At 41.4% G+C, this 25029-nt stretch overlaps 1 protein-coding gene across 6 annotated transcripts in view; it reads right to left on the bottom strand.

Moving 5' to 3' along the window:
* The window catches only part of TTC28 (tetratricopeptide repeat domain 28), a 463914-nt gene that overhangs the window by 47732 nt on the left and 391153 nt on the right, over window positions 1–25029 (bottom strand). The gene's annotated exons all lie outside the window — the stretch shown is intronic.

Raw genomic sequence — 25029 nt, 5'->3', positions numbered from 1 at the left:
ACCTGCGGTCTTCACCGTATATCCCAACCTATGGGGTAGTCAGCAAAGACAGATCTCTGTGCCGAGCCCCCACCTTCCTTCAGCATGATGATGGCATTGAATCTGCAGATAACACTCAGCCAACATGATGACTGTTTAAAGTTTTCTGCTGTCTAAGGACCAGTGTGGAAGGGTGGAGAGCACCAGGGAACTGGAGGCAAAGACAGACTCAAAAATATGCAGCCTCTCACATGCTGGAGAAGTGGGATCTGGAAAGGAACGGACTTCCTGTTGCCCAGAGGGAAGAGGTTCTTGCATCAAGATTTAGGTTTAAGGTGAACATGACCTACTTCAAACAGCCAGGCTGGTGAGTCTGTGACATCAGGATTATACGACAGAGAACGGTCATTATGGAGTCAAATGAGACACAGCATGTGAAGCTGCCTAGTAAGCCTGAATTTTCTCTATGAACATCAACCCTGGTGTGATGGTACATTTTTTTTTGTCAACTTGACTGGACCCAGGGTGTCCAGACATTTGGTCAAACATATTCTGGGTGTGTCTGTAAGGCTGTTTCTGGATGAGATTAACCTTTGAATCAGCAGACAGAGGAAATCAAACTGCCCTCCCCAATGTGGGTGGGCCTCATCCAATCCATTGAGGGCCTGAACAGAACAAAAGGCAGAGTAGGAGAGAAATCCCTTCCTGTCTGTCTAGGAGCTGGGACATTGATTTTCTCCTGTCTTCAGACTTGGACTCGGACCGGAACTTATATCATCAGCTACCCTGGGTCTCCAGCTTGCCAACTACAGGCCTTGGGACTTCTCAGCCTCCATAAGCATGTGAGCCAATTCCTTATAATAAACCCGTGTGTGTGTGTGTGTGTGTGTGTGTGTGTGTGTGTGTTCTATTTCTCTGGAGAACCCAGACTAACATGCCTGGTAATGAGGCACCGGAGTCCAGACTCAGCCATGGTTCCTTGCAAAGGCTCAGACACTAGGAAAGGTTCCTAGGAGCTGAGGCCCTAGAGAAGTGTCCAGAATGGAATAGTCTTCAGGGACAGCACAGAGGCATGATTTTGGGGCAAGCCTTTGCCCCAGAACCACTCTGATGGCTGGTAAAGGCCATTAGCCTGCTTTTCTTCCTGACCTACACAATTTGGAAACAACCCTTCAAACCCAGCACAGTAACTGGCATGGCAGGCATGCAGTAGGTATGCCACGAGGAATTACTGAATGAATGACTGATTTATGCCAGAGAGCATTTGTCAAAGTATTTGTACACTGATTTAATTTTACCTGTATGACAACCCTGTGAGGTAGCTCTCATCAACTCCATCTTATTTCTGAGGAGACAGAGCTTTGGAGAAACCAAGGAACTTGGCCAAGGAGCACTAAGAGGTAGAGCCAGGGCTGAACCCAGCTCGGGTCCTGGCACTGACTTCCCCACCCCTCCCACTTTAAGGCTCTAAGCTTCTCACCTCTTCTCTCTCTGCTGGGTTTGACTACGGCAGGGGTGAATATAGGAAGCAAGAGAAATCAAGAAGCTTCTGAGAACCTGAACCAATCGCTGCGGCTTCCATCCTGCTGGAGAGCAGAGAATGAAGTTTTGCTCCTCTCACCTCCCCCAGGCATCAACTGAACAGCTGAGCAGCTGAAGGCTTGAAATGCTCCCTTGGGAGCTGAGGGCCCTTCACAGAGATCCTGGTAAATATCACTCAACAAGCTCCTCTGTCCAGGGACACATTTATCACCTGAATGTGACTGCCTGCTTGGAGCTGGGAAACCTGCTTTTCATTCAGCGCTTTGCAAGGAGAGCAGAAAGGGCTGGAACTGCATCAGCCTCAGTTATCTCGCAGCTCCACTCCTGCAGTCAGCAGCAGCAGGCTGAGCCCTCTGAATCTCATGTTTAATGGGGTTGTTTCCTATTTCCTGACTCTTCACAGTATTAACACTGAAGGGAAAAACAAACAGGCTATGTCACAGATAAGAGAATCTCCCTTTTACAAAACAAATCTCATCAATATAGCATATAGCAGGGATCCCAAGAGTCGCTGCCACTGGTGGTCCTCATATCACAATCCCCATGCCCATTTCTCTGAGAGACTTTCTAGAGATGGCCTAGTCTGATCACCACGGGCCCTGATTCCATTCACTTCCATTCAACAGTGATTACTGAGTGAGACTGATGTGAAAGAACTAGAGGCTAAGCGGAAGAGAGTCACATTATACCTGTCTTCAAGGCACTTACAATGGTGGATTAAAAAAGGAGCAAGGGGAGGGCACCAGCCCCTAACCAAAAGAGGGAGGGTATAAAAACTTTCCTGGGATTAGCTGCATCTGAGAGGTGTTCTGAAGGCAATAACTTTGACAGGTAGACACTTGGGGGGGGGGGGGGGCTTCCAGGCAGATAGAGTGGTATGAGCTAAGGTGTGGAGATAAGACAGCGTGGGGGCTATCCAGGGCCAAGAGAATAGCCTAGTTGAGCTGGAGCAGAGGGTAAGAGTGGGAGAGAAAGAAGAGATAATGTGGAGGGAAGGCCTTAAACTTGGAAGGCGGTTGAGAGCTGTCATTCCAGGCCTCTGAAGAGGGGGGTCAGCAGGCTCAGGGCTGCTCTTTGGGAGATAGTCCACTAGACCAGAGTGGAGAATGCCAATTAAATAGGGAGGGGGGAGAAGAGTTAGATGGCTATTACCAGTACCTGCTCAGAAGCAGCCCTGAAGTCCCAGGGTAAAGCTCAATGAATCCTAATTGGCTCCTCACACCTACTAGAAGCCCCTTTCTCAGAGGAGTTACTGTGTTAATACATTAAGGTGCTTAGGTCTCATTCAACATGCCAGGAGAGGCAAGTTTTCCATAAGCCCCTAGGCTCTGAAATCTGGATAGTGGCTCTCTCTTCTGCCCTGAGCTCCCATCCCCTATCTGCAAACAAACTAGCTTGGCTCTAACCCTACCTTCCTGATTCCTCACCATTTTTTGGTCTCTATTGTCACCAACGATGATTCTGGCTTGTCCTGTGGTTGGGCCAGCTATCCCATTAGTCCAGATATGTGACAGGGTGGCAAGGCTGAGAGTGGAAAAGTAGGAACTGACAGGAGAAATATTACCCAAAAAAGAACTTATCTGCCTGGGAAACTCATTGAAGGGAGAGGGAAAAAGACAACTAACAATTAAAATATGGCAGATGGGCAACTGGTGGCAAAGAGAGAAACTAAAAGTAGAAGTTGTTTCAAGCCACTAACTGTGTGGTAAGTTGATGTTTCTCTCTCTCCTTCTTCCCCTCCCTTCCTCTCTGAAATCAATAATGACATATTTAAAAAGAAAAAAAGAAAAGAAGATACTGAAATATCAGGGAACACTTTGTAAAGTATGACTGGTTGACCACTATGCTGAAAAACTGAAACTAATACAAAATAATATTGAATGTAAACTGTAATTTAAAAAATTTTTTTAAATAAAAAAGAAAAGAAGAAAGGTCTCATATAAATAATATAAGCTTCCACATTTAAAATATATATATATCTTTATTGATTTCAGAGAGAAGAAGGGAGAGGGAGAGAGAGATAAACACATCAATGATGAGAGAGTTGTCATTGATCGGGTGCCTCCTGCATGCCCCTGACTGGGGATCGAGCCCACAACCCGGGCATGTGCCCTGACTGGGAATCGAACAGCGCTCTCCTAGATCCTAGGTCGATGCTCAACTGCTGAGCCACACCTGGCCGGGCTATAAGCTTCCACTTTAAGAAATTAGAATAAAATACAGCAAAATAAATGAAAGCAAGCAGAGGAAATAAAATAATAGAGCAGGAATCAAAGAAACTAAAAGAGCAAATCAGTATCTTTAAAAAGTCAATGAAAGAAAAAGTTGGATATCTGGGGAAAAAAATCAATAAAATTGATAAGCTTCTAGCCAGGCAGCCAAGAACAAAAGAGAAAAGGCAAAACTATCAATATTAGGAATGAAAGAGGAAATGTAACTACTGATCCCACAGAAACTAAGAGGATAACAAAGGAATACCACAAACTACTCTACAAATATTGACTCAGCACCTTAGATAAAATAGAACAATTACTAACAAACCACAAACCACTAAAACACATCCAAAATGAAATAGATAATATAAATAGTCCTATAACTATTAAAGTATTATATTCATAGTTGAAAACCATCCAAAATAAAATCTTCTAGTCCAGATGATTTCAATGGCAAATTCTACCTAACATTTATAGAAGAAATAATACTAATTCTACACATTCTCCTTTAGGAACTAGGAGAAAGAACAGTTTTCAACTCATTTTATGAGGCCTATATTACCCTGATACCAAAAGCAGACAAAGGTAACAGAGGGGAAAAACTACTTACACCAACATTCCACAGGTCAAATGAAAACAGACATAAGATCATCAACGAAGTATTACCAGAATTCAGCAACATATATAAAGAATTATATACCACAATTAAAGGGGATAGAGTTATTCCAAAAATGTAAAGCTTAGTCAACATTTAAAAAAAGCAATCAATATAATACACCACATTAAGATTAAAGAAAACGATACCTAGTTATATCGTTGATGCAGAAAAGAATTTTACAAAATCCAACACCAATTCACGATAAAAACTTGCAAACTAGGAATAAAAGAGAACTTCATCAACCTGATAAAGAGCAGCTGCAACAAGTCTACAGCTCACATCATACTTAATGATGAAAGACCTGGAGAATAAGGTAAGTACGTCAGCTCACACACATTCATATTGAACACAGTACTAGAAGTCTTAGCCAGTGCAAAAAGGCAAGAGAAGGAAACAAAAGGCACACAGACTGGAAAAGAAGAAAAGAAATTTTGTTCATAGAAGACACAAATGTCTATGTAGAAAATGCCAAGGGATATACAAAAAGACCCCTAGAACCATTATGTGAATTTCCTAAGGCTGTAGGATTCAAGATCAGTATTTCTATATACTAGTAACAAGCAACTGCAGACTGAAATTTTAAAAATGATCCCATTTATAATAGCTCCCAAAACTAAATACTTAGGTATAAATCTAACAAAACATGTACAGGATCTATATGCTGAAAACTACAAAATGCTGACATAAAAAAAAAAAAAAACACCCTAAAAATATGAAGAGATGTACCATGATCATGGATTTTTAAGACTCAACAAAGATAGTATTTTTCCAAAAACTGATTTATAAGCTTAACATAATGCCAATACAAACCTTAAGATATTTTTGTAGCTACAGAGAAGCTGAGTATTTATATGAAAAGGCAAATAAACTAGACTAGGTAACACAATTTTGAAGAAATAGAACAGAGTTTGAGGAATGACACTGCCAGGTTTTAAGACTTACTATACAGCTACAGAAATAAATATAGTGTGGTTTAGTAAAAGTATAGAGATATAGATCAATGGAACAGAATAGAGTCCAAAAATAGACCCACTTGAAAATGTCCAATTAACTTCTGACAAAGGCGCAAAGACAGTTTAATAGAGAGAGGACAGTCCTTTCAATAAATAGCTTAGGAACTACTGCATGTCTATACGCAAAAAAAAAATTAACCTTGTAAAATGAACCACAGGTTTAACCTCACACTTTATAATTAACTCAAAATGTATCACAGATCCAAATATAAAAATGTAACACTATAAAACTTAGAGAAAAACATAGGACAAACTTTTTGACCTGGGGTGATATTTCTTAGACATTTCACCAGAAGCATTATCCATAAATAAATAATTGAAAAAACTAATATCATAAAAATTAAAAACTTTGCTCTGTGAAAGACACTAAGAGAAGAAAAAGACAAGCTATAGACTGAGAGAAAATATTTGCAAACTACATATCTGCCAAAGGACTTGTATTCATAACATACAAAGAACTTCCAAGCTCAACAATAAGAAAACTTACAAGTCAATTTAAAAAACGTACATAAGCCTTGAACTGTCATTTCACCAAATAGAATATAAAGACAGCAAATAAGCACATGAAAAAAAAAAAAGTTCACTGTCATTGGCCATTAGAGAAATGCAAATTAAAACCATGACAAGATACCACACTACACATCTATTTGAATGGCTCGAATTTTAAAATGCTGATGATAACCAGGTGCTGAGGAGACAGATCAATTGGAATTCTCATATACTGGTGGTGGAGATACAAAAAGGTATAGTTATTCTGGGAACTACTTTGCAGTTTCTTATTATAAAATATATATTTACCATATGACCCAGCAATTCCATTCCTGAAGAAATGAATTTATTTACACTATTTATCCTAAATAAATGAAAAAATAAAGTCCATTCAAGCTGGCCTAAGTGCAGGATGGCAGCATGGGTCCTGGTGAGGGACTGAGAGGGGAGCTGGAGAGGCCAGCAGGTGGGCAGCAACTTCTTCACGGTGCCCACCTACCCTGCCAGCATCTGCTCCTGAGGCCCTGGGAGAAGTCCAGCCTCTGCTTGCTCTGGGGAATATAAATCATGCCATCACCAAGCAGGCTCCAAAATGCTGTTCACATGCAGCTTTCCCCAGAGAGATGGGAATAGCCCATGAATCAAGCGCCACGGAGTCGTGCCAGAGCTCATCCCATCCTCAGGGACAGGGCTTGGCAAGAGGCTCCAGAGAGGATTTTCATTTGCAAGCATGGCCTCCTGATCTCTCCAAGTACACACTCTTCGTCATCCCTCTGACAGTTGCGACTGAAGCTCCACATAGGCACACTTTTATTTATGTCTCAACATCCCCTTGCTAACTCATTCTTTCTTCTAGTCTGTTCCCCCACCCCCATCTCTAGGCTTCTTTTGCACTGATAACCAGTTAGTTGCCAAAGACCAACCACTTGCAACCCTGAAGCTAGAAACAATGGGTGAGAAGCCCCATCTTCAGTTCTAGTGCACAGGGCAGTGGGGAAGTTCCTATACTACTAGCGCCAGGCCCGATGGAGTCAAAAGCAGAAAAATGCTCCTTCTTTCAAAAACCTCTTTACAATTGACAAAACTTGAGGAAGCAAAGTTAGTTCATTTGCTGCTACTGCATATAATCATTTTGGCCTTCCTGACAATGAGAGGCTAGGTCTGACTGTGCCAACACCCTGTGTTACAGGATTCCAGAGCTAGGCAGCAGAGAATGTCTTAGAGATAAGATAATGAAGATATACAGATAACAAGTACCATGGGTATTTACTGGGGCTTTGCATGGCCAGTCTGCAGGCAGCTGAAAAAACCCACTTATTCCAGAAGCCACTTAGCAAGAGTCCCAGAAACTAAAGACATGGGACGTTGGGAACTCAAGATTTCTGAGACCTTTGAAATTTTCCCATGTGAATTACTTGTCAGTCCCTGTCTGTTCTTTCATAGTGATTATAAGTAAACCTTTAAGATGAAATGCACCTGAGGCTTACTTTTAGGGACAGCAAGGAAAGGGGGAGCTGGAGCTGGAGCAAAAGCATCCTTTTCCATGGGGCTGTCTCAAGAAAGAGAAGAACCCAAGAAACAGAGATGCTAGTGTGAGGCTTTAAAGCAGGAAAATGGGCTATATTTTCAGGATGGGAGAAGGCCGTGGTATAGTAGACAGCTTCAGGGCATTTGCCCTGAACATAAAGATTCTACTTCTAGAAATTGCCTCCCTGATCCACAGGGTCACAGGGGTGAGTTCCCAGTGCCAACTTTACACCCGACGATCCCCACTGCTGACTGGACAAGTGGTGGACATCTGCCCTAAGCAGGCCAAACAGATTCCTTTCCACAAAATTTGTACACTAGAATTCTGGGATTGCTGAGCGCGACTTCCTGTGGCCAGCTCTGCAGGCGTGTATGAACATAAGAGCGGTTTAGGGTGGCCATTTTTCCCACCCTAGGGACTAGGAGAAAGGAGCATTTTGAAACTCCAACTGCAAACTGGAGGTTTGCAGTAGGAGGTACAAAATGAAGTGACTGGGCAGTGATAAGAACCAGATTGGCCTGTGCAGCCCAGGGGCTCCCCACAGCTTTCCTTTTCCATTCTAAGCTTGCCCTTGGGTTTTATGGGACTCCTTTCCCCATAACCTTATTATAACCTACCCACCCCCTTTGGTTTAAGCAATCGTTTGAGAGGATTGTTGTGCGGGGAGAGGAAGAGGAAGGTTAAGAGGTGTCCTCAGAGACTTGTGCGGCCTTATTGCAGAGAGCTGGTGCCACAGCTGCCCAAGCTGCCCCAGTACCGTTCAAATTTGTGGAGTACACAGGAGAGTAGGCCAGCAAGAGTCAGGGTAGGAAGGTGTGAGCTGTAACACTAGAGAAAAATGTGCTAGAATCACCCATGAGAACAATATGAAGGCTGTTCTCCTCAGAAAAACCCTCACAGTGAGTCCACTCACATCATATTCCAGACTTCACAAGCTCAGGCTCTAAAGTCAGTTCCACTGGTTCAAACCCACCTAGCAGTGTGGCCCTCCAGCATTCACTGTCCACACTGCCCAAGTGGTATTACAGTTTCTTGTCACAAAATCAAAATCACTGTCATTCACTTGTCCTCTGGAAACGTTTATATTTAGATGAAACTAGATTTAATTCCTTGCTTCTGTATATCCCTCTAGAAATTGCTTTTCTCAGTATCACCTCAATATTGTAATCAATACTATTACCTAAGAGTTATTATTTATAGAACAAACCTTCTATTGGTCTGAAGACAAATTATTATATTTACCTGCCAGGAATCTACACACAAACACACACACACACACACACACAGAATCAATAAGCTCTGGTCTGTGCTACAGTTGTTAAACTGATAATAAAAGTCCCTTTTGGAAATTCCCTCTCAAGATAATCATTTGAATTGAAAACAAAACAAAAAGTCCTCCAGCCTTTGGGATCCATTACAATTGTGCAATTTTAACTCAGAAGCATCTTGTGAACACCCTGCTTATCTCATGGCCTGGAATTATTTAGTCTGTACTTAAGTGTTAAGAAGAGGAAGTGGGGGTTTTTTCCTAGCATTTCTTCCTTCAGTAAACACAGTGATCAAACAAATGAGAAGGTTTCACTTCCAACTAGCTCAATAGCCTGTGCACATGAAAACAGAAAGACTGTAATCCATCAGAAGGCTCCATTACTTGGTCTCTTATTTTTGAAATCTTTGCTGAGAAAGTGTTGGCAATGGAGTGCTCCCCTAACGATGACTCTGGAACCCTCTCTACCATCACTTCAATACAGCCCAATATAACCCATATGGCTGCTGCATGTTACAGTAGAAAGAGTCAAAGCCCTGCCATCTGGGACACCTGGTTGGAACCCCATCCCTCCTGGGGGGATTACCACCTGTGTCACCTAGGGCAAGCAGATCCCTTTTCTTTGCAGGTAAAGTAGGGATAATTATAGGATTGATGAAATTATGGGAGTATATCACCTAATGGAACCTGGGGGGCACTCAATGGACACTTCTCCTTTTCCAATTCTGTGAACACACATGTGTGTTGTATGAGAATGAGACACACACACTCACATGCCAAGATACATCCAGGAAAGATAGTCATCCCAACTACACAGAATTGTTTTGAGCACTAAATGAGAACATAGGAGAAACCCCTTGTAAAAGGTAGACTGTGGAAATGACAGTTATCATTGTGTTGTTACTATAAACATTTATGGGAACTCTTAGCCATACCAATATTTAGCAGCAATGTGTACTTTCCTTGGTGAAAAAGCCAAAAACGAGGAAAAAGTAGTATGGTGACAATCCTGTTTTTCTTTTAACTCAAGAAGTAAAACACAATTGTAAATATTTAAATTGGTTCAAAAGGTAACCAATGAAAATGTAAAGCCCCTGTGAACACTGCTCCCAATGTGTGAATAGAGAAACCTGTATGATAGTTATATGTGTACATATGTGTGGATGTGTGAGTGTGTTTGTATATGTGTGGGGGAGCTTTTTTTCTGCCTGGGTAAATCCACAAATGACTGGGCTCCTGGGACTCTGAGAAAAGAGGGAGCTGAAGTGTGAAGAACAGTCCCAAACAGGGTGTACTCATTCACTCAGATATTCTGAAGGACCTGCAAAGTGCAGGATGCCAAGAGAGATCCCACCAAGTGTAAGAGTCTGTGGCCTCAGGAGCTTGGGGGATGGGGAGCTGAAATGCAGAAACATGTGACTCTGCCACAAGCCAGAAGCTACAAAGCATCCCATACAGAAGGACACGGGGGCTAAGGAGAAGGAGAGGTGACTATCGTCGAGGAAGACCCTCTATGTTCTCGCAGAGGAAGGGGCACTTTAGATGTATTGAGGAATGATCTCGGGTTGGGGAAGGTGGGGATGACAGAGTAGGGTATTTTGGGAGAGGAAACAGATAATGCAAAAGGATAGAGGTGGCATTAAAAATACATACATATTGCCAGACTAATCTCCCTGATGAGGCATTAACTGCCTGCATGCCGCAAATGCTGTCCTAGAAGACAAGAGTGCAAAAGCATGGTACTCAAGACCACTGTCATCAGTCTACCATTTGTCTTATCTCCCACCATCACCTGAGATAGCCTGCTCCATTCAGATCTGGTACTCTCCATTTCATGAACACACCTGCCACCTGTCAGCTTTCTTTGGCTGTGCCCTCGACCTGGATTCCCCCTCTACATCAGCCTGACCCACCTATACATATGGAAATTATGCCTCTCCCTCAAATCCAGCGCAGATGTCTTCTTAGAAAGCTTCTCTTGAACGCTTCTAAAATTGAGCTCTCCCTCCTCTGCATACCTCCAGTGGACAACTCCCAAGCTCCAAACATAAGAGGCCTTGCAGCTTGCTCATCTGAACTCCCTCACTGGATGGACAGGTGTGAAGGTAGGGGCCCTTTCTCGAATGTCTCTGGTCCTCACAAGGCCTAACACAGGGCAGAGCTCAGCACTGGCTGAGTGGCTACATAAGGATTACTGAGGATCTCTGTGGGCTCATCCCAGCACCTGGGAGACTTGTCTCTACACCAGCACTGCACCACCAACAATGCCATGAAATGCTTTTACTGCACAAAGCCCCACCACACAGGTTAACTTCTGTCCCCTCCCCGGAGAACCAAATCAGTCCTTGAGAAAACAAATGTGCACCTTTAAGTAAACAGTGCCTTCACAGAAACTGTAAAATACCTTTCTTCCATTTCTTTCCTAGAATCTTGAACTTTATTCCTGTGAGGTGACCAGAGAAAGGGAAAACTGTTATAGAATTTTTTTTTTTTTAAGCAGGACTGGGTTTTAGGACCAGATTTCTGGAGCACTAGGAAGATGCTGCACCCCTTGGAGACTGGTCCCAAACCCATGGCACTTTCTAGAACAGGCCTTAGCTATTCCTTTCCCCACCCTGGTTGGGGACTGTCTAAGGGCTCACGGTGGCCCTGCTTCACTTCATCATGGGCCGTGTGTGTATGCATGTCTGCAGAGGGTGGGGTGGTGAGAGGGTGTATTTGTGAGGGCGGGAGTGTCTACAGTGTGTGGTAGTGAGGGCACAAAAGGAGTGTGTGTATAGCGTGCACATTGTGTGAGGGGTGTGTCTTGTGAGGGGTGTGTTGTGTGAGGGTGTGTGAGGGGAAGTGAGGGTGTGTGCAGATGAAGCATTCTATTAGGTAAGTAGCTCTGAACCCTTCTCTTGGGAATCTGAAATAAGGTACCCTTTCTTATCTGTGGGCCTCCCAATTCCAAATCCAAAGGGCAATGGAGTTGACACATGTTATTAATATCAGCAGAAGCCAATAACTGAGTGCCAGGGCCCTTCTGGCATTAATCCTTGTAGCACAGCTAGGAGGCAGATCTTATCATCTTTGTGAAATATGTTTAGAGGGAGGCTCAGGGGAGTTCAGGCACTTGTCCAAGGCCCCACCAGTAATAAGCAGCGGAATGGGGCCCAGGAGCCAGGTGGGCTTGAATTTAAGCCTATGCCTTTCCATGCCACTGTTCTAGCCTCTAGAGGCTCAAAAGCTGCCTGATCCAGGGATACATTTTCTAAAGGCAATCAGGGACTGAGAAGCCCAAAGTTCACAGAAGTGGTTCTATATACAACCTTGGCCCTCTTAGCAGCAGCAGCTCCCACATGCTATGCATGGTTTTTAACTGCATTTGATTCTATGTTCTTGTGTAAAACCCAGGCTATTATGACGGAAAAAGGTCTTCACAGATCACCATGAGGTCCATTTCCCTTGTCCACTAAAAGCCAAGAAGGTTTCTGGGAGGAACATTTGCATACATGATGTGCATGCTACATATCATTTAAGAGCACTTACACATGGGGGGTTTGAGCAGCATGAAGGGAAAGTGTAGAGCATGGGCATATATTTTACTAGCTGGGAAAGGGAGACCTGCCTGAGCCAGTGTTTAAATAATTTTGTTTCCTACAATTGCACTAATACAAGTTATATTAAAAAGCCAAATGACCCCTGTAACAAATGAAAAAGAAATGAGGGTTTAGGATAATGAGGATATTATAGCAAAGCTCCTACTGTGTCTGCTTGTAATGGCAGTCCTGCAGCTAACCCTCCTTGGAACACTGTGAGAATGCTCCCTCAGAGTTGTTATACATGCAACCAGTGCTAATATGTCATAATGAAAATGCATGTTCTAATACAACGTGATCCCCTTAATGAGGAACACTGGAGGGGCTGTGTGGTAGTTTTATTTATAATCCTCTAAATCTAGGTAAATTGCACATATTTGAAATTTCTATACAAATAATGTCACCAAGAGCTACCAAACCGTGTCTATGTGGTGTGGGTAATGAGGCCACTTATAAACAGAGAAAGTCAAGGTGTGACTAAATGCCAGGGAAAGGCTGTGGGGAGGGCAGTTCTTCATCATACGGGGTGCAGTTTTTAAAAGGCTGGGTAGTTTCTAAAACCGCTCCCTGTCCCTCCATCTTTTATAAGACTCTTTAATTAAAATGGGGGAATGAGAGTCAAGGGGCAATGTGAACCCTACGTTTCTAAGAGAAATCGTGGAAAGTCTCTGATTGCCCCAACTAGGTGATGGTTTTGGATAGTCATATTTGTTACTATTTAAATTGAACTTTGGGTAGAGACAGTTCCCTGCTCACTTGCAGTCTTTGTTTCGAGAGAAGATATCCAGAAACACCAGTTTTCTGAAACAAGTCAAAGTAATATAGGATTTTCCTTTGTTAATACTGAAGTCTTATACCTCTGGGGGAGAATCTGCCCCCCCCCAAAACATATTTCCTTCTCTCTCTAATTGGGTTTTCTAAAAGGATCCGTTTCCCCTTTTCTATTCCACACGCTGGTGATACAGCGAGCACTGTACAAAAGCCATTGGCTGATGTCGGTCTTGTCTTTTTCTGCCGCATTAACCCAGTAGGGGGTTTAACAGCTCAAGGTTTTGAAAAGCTGTTGTCAAGTCATGAAAGCCCCCAAATGCAACTTAAATGGTTATTAGCTAGTGGGAAACATCCCCTGAATTCTAATACTCCATTTAAATAACAATAATAAAGAAAATAATAACAATAAGAGTAAACTCCATGCCTTCGTCAGCCCTGATTATACACTATCACCCACAGTCCACAGCTAATTCATATAGGGCCTGAGGGTGAGGGCACAGTTTTTGGCTTGGTGGGCACTCCTGATTTTGCAGCCAGCCAGCAGGGGTCGCCCAAGTCATCTAGCAGCTAAACGAAGCTTCAGTGACATCGTGGATAATTCCTTTAAACAATCCAAGGCATAGACAAAAGAGCCAAGGGGGTTCTTTGCTCTATTAAAAGCCCTGAAACATATGTATTTGCCAAATGGAAAGGTGCAGAATTAATTGAAAAAGAGATGAAATTTGTATTCCTCAGCCCCCTTGGGGGTTTTATAATTAATAAATATTTGTAAAGCCTTTGATAAGTATAAAGTATCATATATGTGCTAAACAAAACACCCTTTTGCAGGCATCAAAATGCACTTGCAATACATTCTGTATTAGAGCAAAAGACATGAAAGTTAAGAATCAGAGAAATGATAATAGTGTCATATAGTGATCCTTTTTCACGTGCTAGGTATTTTCCCTATGTTATTGCTTTTGTCACAAAGATCCATCAAGTAGATATTATCATTATTCCATTAAATAGGTTTTTGTTAAAAACCCCTTAAAACTCTGAGATTCAGTCACTTGCCCCAGGAAGCCCAGCTGGTAAGTAGAAGACCCCAGATTTAAACTGGGCTTTATATCCAACTCTTCTATACCCATACTGGTATTCTTTCTACAGCCCCACTGTATAGCCAGCAAAACAAAATGTATGAATTCTTCATGGTAGGGATTCCCTAAAGGAAATTCTACTGTAGGAGGAAAAACAACACACAAAACCCAGCCAATTACAAGAATAATTAATGAAGTACAAATTGTGCAAGTAATACCAACAAAACTGAGTTGACTATGGGGCTTCTAAAATAATGTTTCAAGTGTTTTTATTTCCTTATGTATATTCAATACTCCATAAAATGCCTACAGATGTGAAAATTATAGTAAATATGTTCTGCAGTCTTAATTGCTAAACGATTACAAAGTAACTAAACAAGAGGTGGCAGGTTGCCCTGTGGCTTTATTCATCTCTTTCCGGAGAGCAGCAAAATCATAAAGTCTTCTCCAACACAACAGGTTTCTATGGTTACGCGAGACGTAAATATATTATACGTCCTGTGCGATGTGAAAGGATCAGCCAGGCGCCGTGTGTGCAGCAGACCCCTAGAGGGAGAGCACTCATGTAGATGGCACTCTACAGCCAGCTAAATATTTGTTTCTAGGTTTATAACAGGGTAGGAGCAGGAATAAAAGCTGTTGGTGCTAGAGAGACAGTCTGCATAGCTCGGTGAATGTATCAGCATGTTGGTCACAAAGAAATGCAAAGAATGAAATGGCTTCTGCTGTTTCAAGCTTAAGAACCAAGCCTCGGTGAGTCCTGTGAGGCAGGGGCTTTATCCATCGTCCCCCTGGATCAAAATGGCCTATCTGCTCCCACTGGGCATCTGCAGAGAATCTGCATGGACCAAAATTACTCTGCTGGTGGTCTTTTTTATTTTTTAACCTTACAGAAGCATAACTTGATTATCGCTGCTGAGAAACCAAATAAGAAAAGTAGTTTCCATTCAAGATAGGACAGGGTTGAGCAATGCTACCTCTGAATCTAGGATTTACTATGTGCATCATGAGAAGTGACATACTGCAATAATTTGCATCATTAAGACTCAGGATAGAATATTGGAAAATCCAAATTCAAAGAGCAGGGTAATAACAACTTAGATTTCTCCAGAAATCTATTTTTATTGCATAAACTGCGAAGCAATGTTAAATGGAGAAATGCTATTGCCCATTAAATGGAATCCCTAAAACCCTGAACTCTGGTCTCTCCTACTTAACTCAAAAGTGTTTCACAGGTTGCCTGCCCTCGACTGCACATATTCCAGGGGCCATGATATCCAAGAAAGTAGTTAACTGGGGCAGCTATGCTTCTTTTTTCCTTTGTAGTGATTTGATAAAAGAAAAAGGATAGGCTAAGAATTCTTAGGCAAGAGGGAAGCAAGCTCTTCTGGAGAGAGAGCTTTTACCCAAACAGACTGCTCAGCAATATCACTTGGAGCAAAAAGTAATGCTTGTTGACAGACATTTTTGTTTTTAAAGTTTTTAGAATACATTAAACAATTCTTTTAAATATAAATGCATTCTGATGCCTGCTATTCAAATGAAGGCTTGAACAAACTCCTAGTGTATTTACCCAGTAAAGGGGATGATCTGGGTTAGGAAAGTAACACAGGGACCTCTTTAGGAGAAGGAGGGGCCCATGTGCTGGGTATCTGGTCCTCCCAGAGAGAAAGTAAAGAGGCTGGTTTCCTCAGCTGTCTTCCAAGATCCAGAAATGTGGTGAACACAGGAATGGAGAGGGGATGGTGAGCTAGACCAAAGAAAAGGCTCTGGTGATACCAGAGCAGTCCCACATGCAGCAGAACCTTGGCCGGAATGAGGCCGCCTAATCAGTAGTTTGGACTTATTTGAAAACACGGAAATATCAGGCTGAAATGGTGCCAAAGGTCCCTCCTGGGTTTGGGGCCATCTCAGCTGCTGCTCTCTGCCCCAAACACATTGCAAAACCAACATTTCCGAGCTAGAATATAGGAATCCAAATGTATCATTTGAATTTCATTTTAAAATCAAAGGATTTGAGCCTGCCTTTGGCCCAGGTAAAAGGAAGAGGGGGTCAGGACCAAATCAAGGGTGAGATAAGGGTGTTGCACAGGACAGAGTAGAGGGGGAGTGGTGACGGCTTCCAACTCATCCACTCACCATTTTGTCCCCCTTTACGTCATGTAATGATCCTGATGAGCAGCCAACACCCCACTGTGGGCTCCCGTCTAGCACATATCTGCTGCCATCTCCAATCCCTAGCTCATGTCACTCTATACCCTTGGAATGTTCCACCCTCTCTTTAGGCAACCCACATCTCTCCCCACCAATAAACTCTGCTTAATACTTACCTCCTCTATGGAGGCAATCTCTCTGACTAATCCCACTTGGTTTTGAACATCCAGATCCTTTCATCTAACTTTTAGCATTTGAGGTTTTGAAGACATAAAACCTAAGATCGCTTCCAGCTCTAAAATGTTATCCATAGTTCAACAGAATAGCTGAAAGAGCACCCACAGTAAAGAGAGGGTCCCTGTCTTTGAGTCCAGTGTTTCTGGAGTGACATCCCACAGCATTTCTTGTGGTTAAACTACATTTCCTTGATAACTAGTGATGTTAAATATTTTTCAATGTGCCCGCAGCCATTCACATAATTTTTTGTGACTCGTATGTTCAATTCTTCCCCCATTTTCAAAATGGGTTGTTTGCCATGTTATTACCAAGTTGTGGGAGTTCTTTACCTATTACGGGTACCAGTCTTCTGTCAAATGCATGCTTTGTGGCCTGATTACTGTCATGTTATTACCAAGTTGTGGGAGTTCTTTACCTATTACGGGTACCAGTCTTCTGTCAAATGCATGCTTTGTGGCCTGATTTCCTTCATGATGTCTTCTGAGGAACGTAAGTTTTAAATTGTGATGAAGTCTAACTTATACGTTTTTTCTTTTATGGCTATTGTTTTCTATGACCCATCTACCCCTAAGTCAGGAAGATATGCTCCTATGGTTTCCTCTAAAAGCTGTATAGTGGTTTCTTTAAAATCCTCACCGGAGGACATTGCTTTTCAGAGAGAGTAAAAGCGAGAGAGGGAAGGAAGGGGAAGGGGAGGAAGAGACAGAGACAGAGACATTGACATGAGAGAGACACACGGATTGGTTGCCCTACCCCTGCACACGTCCTGACTCGGAGGCTGGGGATCAAGCCTGCAACTGAGGTAGGTGCCCTTGGCTGGAATCGAACCCAGACCCTTTAGTCCTTGGGCCGACGCTCTAACCACTAAGCAAAACCAGCCAGGGCAAGCTTTACAGTTTTAGTTATTATGTTTAAGTCTATGATCCATCTTGAATTGATTTTTGTGTTTGGTATGAGGTAAGAGCTGAGGTTCCTTCTTTACCCTACAGATACCTAGTTATTCCAGCATCACTTGTTGAAAAGACTTTCCTTTCCCATACTGGACTGCTTTGGTGTCTTTGTTGAAAAATCAAATGACCATATATGTGTGGGTCTACTTCTGGGTGCTCTGTTCTGCTCTGCTGATCTTGTTAATTCTTATGCACCACACTGTCTTGACTACTATAGCTTTAGAGTAAGTCTTGGAGCCATGTAGGGTAAGTTCTCCAACTTTGTTTTTCTTTTTCAATATTGCTTTGGACATTTTAGGTCAAGGATCAGCAAACTTTTTTTTAGGGCCAGATGGCCATATGGTGTCTGTCATACTATTCAACATTGCTACTGTAGCATGAATGTAGTCACAGACAATATATAAACAAATGGGTGTAGCTGTGTTCCAATAAAAGTTTATTTACAAAACTGCAGCTGGTCCACAATCTTTGGTTTGTGAACCTCTGTCCTAGGTCCTTTGCACTTCCATATAAATTTTAGAACTTACCAATTTAGGATTATGATCGATATTGTGTTGAACCAACAATTAATTTGGGGAGAGTTAACATCTTAACAATACTAAATCTTCCAATATGTTTATATAGTAAAGTAGATCACTGATTTTTAGATGTTAAACCAGCCTTGCATTCCTAGGATAAACCCTATTTGGTCATGGCATATTCAATTTGTTAATACTTTGCTAAATATTTTTGCACCTATGTTCATAAAGAATATTCATCTATAATTTCCTTTTTTTCTAATATACTTGTCAGGTTTTGGTATGAAAGTTATTTTGGCCTCACAACACATGTGGGAAAGTGTCTCATTCTCTTCAATTTTCTAGAAGAGTTTGTGTACATTTGTGCATTTTATCCTTAAGTATTTGATAGAATTCATCAGTGATACCATCCAGGCTTTAAGTGAGTTTGTTATTGTTAAAGTGTTTTTGAATTATTTAAATTTCTCTAATATATATAGGGATATTCATATTTTGTTTCACCTAGTGTTATTTTTGGTAAAATGCATTTTTCAAGGAATTTTCCATTTCATCTAAGTTGCCAAATTAACTGGTATAAAGTTGTTCACAATATTCTCTTATTCTTTTTTTTTTTAATCCTCTCCCGAGGATATTTTTTTCCATTGCTTTTCAGAGAGAATGGAAAGGAGGGAGGGAGAGAGGGAGGGAGGGAGGGAGGGAGGGAGGGAGGGAGAGAGAGAGAGAGAGAGGGAGGGAGGGAGGGAGGGAGGGAAACATCGATGTGAGACACATCAATTGGCTGCCTCCTGCACACGCCCCCAACCAGGGCCAGGGATTGAGTCTGCAACCGAGGTACGTGCCCTTAGCTGGAATTGAACCCGGGACCCTTCAGTGGTGCTCTATTCTTTTTGTCCAACTTTTTTTTTTTTTAAATCTCTCTTTTCTTAAGATTAGATACTTGATCTATCTTCAGTTTCATCCTTCCCTTCGGTAATTCTATTCTGTTAAGCCCATGCAGTGAATTTTTCATGTTAGATATTGTACTTTTCAATTTTAGAATTTTCATTGTACTCTTTTTAAAAATTTCTAGTTCTCCGCTGAATTGTATGTTTTATTATATAATTGAAGTATACTGATAATATATTATATATTTATATATTATTGTTTTACATTTTCATTCATTGTGGGAATAGTTCACTGAACATAGTTATAAATGCTTTGAAATCCCTGTCTGCTAATTTCAACATCTGAGTCATCTTTAGGCTTGGTATCAGTTTACTGTCTTTTCTCTTAAAATTGAGTCACATCTTTCAAGTTTTTTGCATGCCAAATAATTTTTCAATGTATCCAGAACATTTTCAAAGTTACAATGTGAATTCTGTTACTTTCCTCTAAAGAGTATTGATTTTGGAAATGTCTGTCTCGAGTGACAATTCATATCTCAGCTCAGTTCTTCTATCTTTACCTAGAATTTGTCCCATACGTTTGCAGTTCAGGGGTCAGTCAGAGATTCTGACAGAATTTATACACAAAATTTGGGTCTTCCACTCTCTAAGTCTTATCATCCCAGCATATACATGCACCTCCTCACTTTCCAGAGGCTGTGGTACCCCTAAACACTGTCACCTGGTTCTTCAGACCATAAAGGCTATAGTTTTCTAATGGAGTGTTAAACCAAATGTGGCTGCTGACTGTGGTCTGACCTTAGGCTAACAGCCATAAAAATGAGAAACATACTCTGTGCCATTGCTTTTCTTCCATGTTTTGACACCCTTCCAGAATCTGTTTACCTCTCTAGTACCTTCAGGTGTTTGGCATTCCCCCCCAAGATTTTAGTTTTTTGTGGGAGGACCTTAAGTCCTGGAGGGAGCTTATTTCATCACACTGGACATAGAGCCATTGCAATATCCATTGTTGCATAATATGCCATGGTGTGTCTCAACATTTTATCTATCTGCTCTACCAGTGATGGACACTGATTGACTCTGACTCCCCACCGACACAAACAACACAGTCCTTTTTACCACGTCTTTGTGGAGGGAAGGCATCTGGATGGATACCACCCCAAGCAAAAGCAAAGAGGTAGGCATGTGAACCTGCCACATGAGGAGATGGAGAGAAGACTAGCATGGTGTTGGGGAGGCAGAGGAGAAAATGAAGTGGGGACCGATGCAGAAATGAGTCACTGCAGCCTTCATCCAGGGAGTGGCAGGAGGGTTGTGGTTTAGGAGGGCTCCTGTGCCTGCAGAGAGTTTGTTGCCCTGTATCACACAGTTCCTGGGTCTAGGATTCTGGTTTGGTATCCTTTTGTAAGCCCAGGTTTGACAGAATATGAACCAGAAGGAGCAGGATAGGCAGGGTTGGGGATGGATGTGAAAGAACTGACATGGGCTTATTACTTTTCCTGTGGATGAGGGAGGGATGCAATATTATTGATGATCACTTTAAATTTAGTTTGCAAGGCTGCTCCTCAGAAGACTGGAGATGAAAGAGTGGAAGGAATGTACTAGAACTCAACATCTGTGGGTTTGGTGTCTTGGGAGGCCAGTGGTATCACTGACACACAAATCAGAGGGAAAAGGATGACTTCAGGCTTGGACAGAGTCTCTAAGTAACCTCTCTAACTTCAACCTCTCTGATTCTATGTTTCCGAGTGTGGTTTTAAGATCATGTTATTTATGTTCTAAAGCTAATTTATGTTACTGCTATGCTTTCAACTCGATGGTAACATCCTGAAAGCAGGAGGCAAGCTTTTACTTCTTTAATATTCTATGGTATTTTTAACAGAGTTCGGCACTTGAATTTGTCATCTTTTAATAACTGTTAATAATCAAGACCCACATGTATTTGCTGGATCTTTAAATAAATAAAATATGTGTATTGTGGAGATAATAACCATTTCTGGTCTGGGCATCCAATTGGAGATCATCACTGCTTGGCCAAAACAGGCACAGATCTGGGTTTGAATTCAAGCTCTACCACTTTTAGTTGTATAACCACTAGCAGTTTTCTTCATCTCTCCATGCCTTAGTTTCCTTAACTGTAAAATGGATCAATATCATCCACTTCACAAAGCTGTGTGGCAGTAAATGGCATACATAAAGCACCTAGTACAATGCCTGGAAGAAAGAAGGGCTCAGATATTGGTTATGAGATACTTTCTCAGTTTAGGTCTTTAACAACCCTTCACAGTAGTCCTTCTTCTAATATTTTGTTGAAGGTGAGAGACAAAGTATTCCTAAAATCAGAAAAGATTCCATTTACAACTCAAAATATACAGGAATGGAGAATCCCCCTAAAATCAGGCTTGCAACACAGGACAAAAGTATGACACAAAGGGAATCAGTAGAACATCTCTGGTCTAATTCAGCTAGATTAGCTATACTACATAATGAAAAGTCCTTACTTTCTCTCCACCTCCGTTTTGTGAACTATAAAATGGAGATAATAATACCTCCTCTTATCTGTTTTCGAGATTATAATATGAGTAAATGAGACATAAAATAAAAATATTTTACTACTATAAAATATCATGTAAAATTAACATTTTATTGTTAAACAGGCCTGATTTTACCCCTTCCCCAAATAACGTGACACTTTCAACATCAGCTCTAAGTTCAGAACTAAGGTTGCAAAGTAGTTTTCCATACCTATTGTCAAATACTATCGCTATGCTCACGAAGCAAGGAGACGGTCATACCAAGAGTAAATGAGTGAGACTGTCTCTGAAAATCTAAAATAAAAATATAAATAGTGACTGAATAGGAGACGCATATAAGAGAGCTCTCAGTGCATCAATGCATCATTTTGATTCATTACGCATAGAAATGTGTGGTTTTTCCCTATCTCATCCAGAAACCAACAATGCCTCTGGTGTTCCAGCCAGGCCACCCCCCTCGCACAGCATCTTGGCAGCAGCTGCTAAACCTCATTCGACCAGCCAGGGCAGACTCATACCACGCTGGGATATTTCCTTTCAGTGATTATGGACACACGTTCTCTTCCCAAAGTGGCATATGCAAGGGTAATTACACTTCCCACCAAGATGAGACTCTTCCAAAGAAGGAAGTGAAAACCCGTGGATGCTGAAGAAAGTACTGGTTACTCTGCCACAGTTCACAATCTACATACTTAGCCCTCAGTTCTTTCTCCATGGACTTAGTGAATGCTCCAAGGCCACTGAGAATCTTTAAGAAAGTTGACATTAGTTCCAGGCTGTTCGGCCATAATAATATTATTATACCTCATAAAATGATTGCGCCGACAAGGGCCAGGCATGCTAACTTTGATTATTTTTCATTTAAGAAAACACTCTCTAAGGCAAAAACAATTTAAGAAAACATGGTTTTCTATGGTCAAAGTGAGGGCCAGCGAGCTCCTTTGTCAGTTCTGATTCTGCCATATTTAAAGATAGCTAAAGTGTCAAAAGCCTTCCTTGTCTGCCCTTCAGAAAAAGGAGACCATTCTTTCTACTGTTTTCTTTTTTATTTATTTTTACTAACACCATGACAAAAGTATTTGATTTTAATTCTCAAAGAAAATATGGTAAAAAGACAGTTTGATACCATTTCAGATTGTGGGCTATCACTGAGTCAGGCCCTAGCTGTGTCAGATGGGTCTAAAGAGAAGGGATTTTGGTTTGGATTGTACAAACCCAAAACATTTCCTGTCCCCCTGAACATTTATCCCAAATAGGTAATTTCTGCCTAAACAATCAAAGACCTTACTAGGAAATGTACATATTTTATACTTGACTTACTCTTACAGCATTTGCTGGACCAAATCAGAATATTAATTTTTTAGTTTTCTCTAGAATTAGAAAGTGAGCCTTCTCCATTGTATTCCTTTCTTGAAAGTAGATGCTCAAAATGACTTTTAACTGTCCAGCGGGTTTTTTAAATGGTTCTCTTTTTCCCCCTAAAATAACAGGCCATGTAGAATATTTAACTCAAAGGCCTCAGAGACAACAGGGCAAAGTGATCTTGAGTTTTCAGTGGACAATTTGGACCATGTGTCCTTTCTCAAATGCAAGCCTCCTGCCCTGGCTATAGGAAAACACCCCCACCTCCATGCCCACACACAGCAGCTGGACCTTTGCACCTCTCCACCCTGTTTCTAGGAGTGCTCGGGACAGTTCTCCCTATATTTTATATTCCAGCTGTGCTGCCCTCCCTGCATCTCCCTAAGTGGGGGAGCTGTCCATCCCATGCAGCTTGTGCTGCACCCTACACCTCAGTTTCATGCTGCCTCGTTGGCATGGGAAAAACCCACTGTGCCTCTCATGCAGCTCGAGCAGCACCTTCTCCAGGAAGTCTCTCCTGACTGAGCCTTTCTGAGGCACAAGAAGCCCCTCTGACCTCTGTGTGCCTCTCCCACTTCTCTCATAATAACTGACAGTGGTGACTACATGAAGGCTTCTTATGTGCCCAGCTCTATCCTACTGCTTTTCAGGCATTATTTTATTGTTACAAAAATTCCATGGGATTAAACTGCTTGTCAAAGGTCATGCAACTAGTAAGTAGCAGAGTCCAGATTACGTATATTTGTTTATTGTTTCTTTGTTAGACTGAGAGCTCCTTACAGCAGGAAATCTATTGGTTTCATCTCTGTAACCTCAATACCCAGTAGAGGAACAGGCACATAGTATGCATTTGACAAATGTTTGCTAACAAACTGAACAAACGAAGGAATGAATGAATGAACGAACGTCTCAACAACTAGGTTTCTTACAAATTAGACTGCAATATCTCCTGTAATATGAAATACTGAAAATTCCAACAGCAAGAGAATAAAAGATTTGGAAATTTAGGGGCCAGGTAAAGTTGGTATCCATCAGAAGATGAATGCCTGTTCATTCTTATACCTGTGCTTCTGAGTGTCTCCCTTCATGACCCCCACAAACCTACCAGTATGTGAACTCCTCAAGGACAGGAAATGTGTCTTTTCTCTAAATTTTTGGGGCCCAGCATAGTGACTGGCATTTTAGGGATACTCAGCAAAAAGCTGTTGAATGAATAAATGAATAATGAATGGATAAAAGATTTCAAACTCTATTTAGACACAAGACTAACTTACTTAGAACAGTACTTCTAAAATTGTCCCCACTATATTCATTCCAAACACTTCACAGTTGTTTTTTTAAGAGTTGTATCACATTAAGTGACATCTTCTTTATTTCTTCTTTTCTGCCTTTTTCTTATCCCACTTTGATTTAAACGGCTTCAGATTTTTCCTGGATCCCTCATGCCCAAGCTATGTAGAAGCAGACCAGTTTATTCATATACTGCTGACTTATATTTAGCTCACCTGAAAGCTTAGTGTTATACAGAAAGTAATTCAGAACTGCACTATTATAACTCAAATTCCATTCTATAAATGCTGTTACAAACTCCAGGCAACACCCAAACATCTCAAACACAGGAAAAGCTCCATTATAATAAAAAATTTTGCACAAGCCTTAACAAATCTAACAAGAGCTTATCCAAATGGTTTGACAGAAAGAGCAGTAGGTTGGTACCTGGAGGCTTGGGTTCAAGTTCTGACTTTATTCTTTAATTGTGTGATCTTGGACAGGTCAGTCTTTGAGGCTCAATTTCCTTGTCTCAAAAAGAGGGATCCTAATAGTTGCCATGCCTATCTCAAAGGGCTACCATAAAGATTACTAAGGCACTATATGTGAAGATGCCTGGTAGACATTATCTGAAGTACCACATATATCAAGTGGTATTATTATTGTTAGGGCTGATACCTCACTCCATTCTCAGCTCCCACACACACACTTCTCTTTTCCTCTTTTCTAGTTCCCGTGGGCAAAGGGTTTAAACCTCTGAAGTCTCTAGTTCTTTAAAATTTCCTCTCTCTTTCAAATGAAGTCAAATACAGAACAGATCCAAGTCTGTTTCAAGGTTGAGCTAAAATCACCAAAGCAATTATTAGGGAGAATTCAGGGAATTGTATGTAAGATTAAATGATCACTTTAATGTTTGAATGGAAAATAGGTAAATTCTCAAGGACTGCTGAATTATGTCTTTCATGCTATGGCTTGATATGAACTATTTTCATTTCAAGAACTAT

This window comes from Miniopterus schreibersii, assembly GCF_964146895.1.
Source record: "Miniopterus schreibersii genome assembly, chromosome: 20".
NCBI lineage: Eukaryota > Metazoa > Chordata > Mammalia > Chiroptera > Miniopteridae > Miniopterus > Miniopterus schreibersii.
The sequence above is the reverse complement of the archived record's forward strand: the minus strand, read 5'-3'. Positions and strand labels throughout refer to the sequence as shown.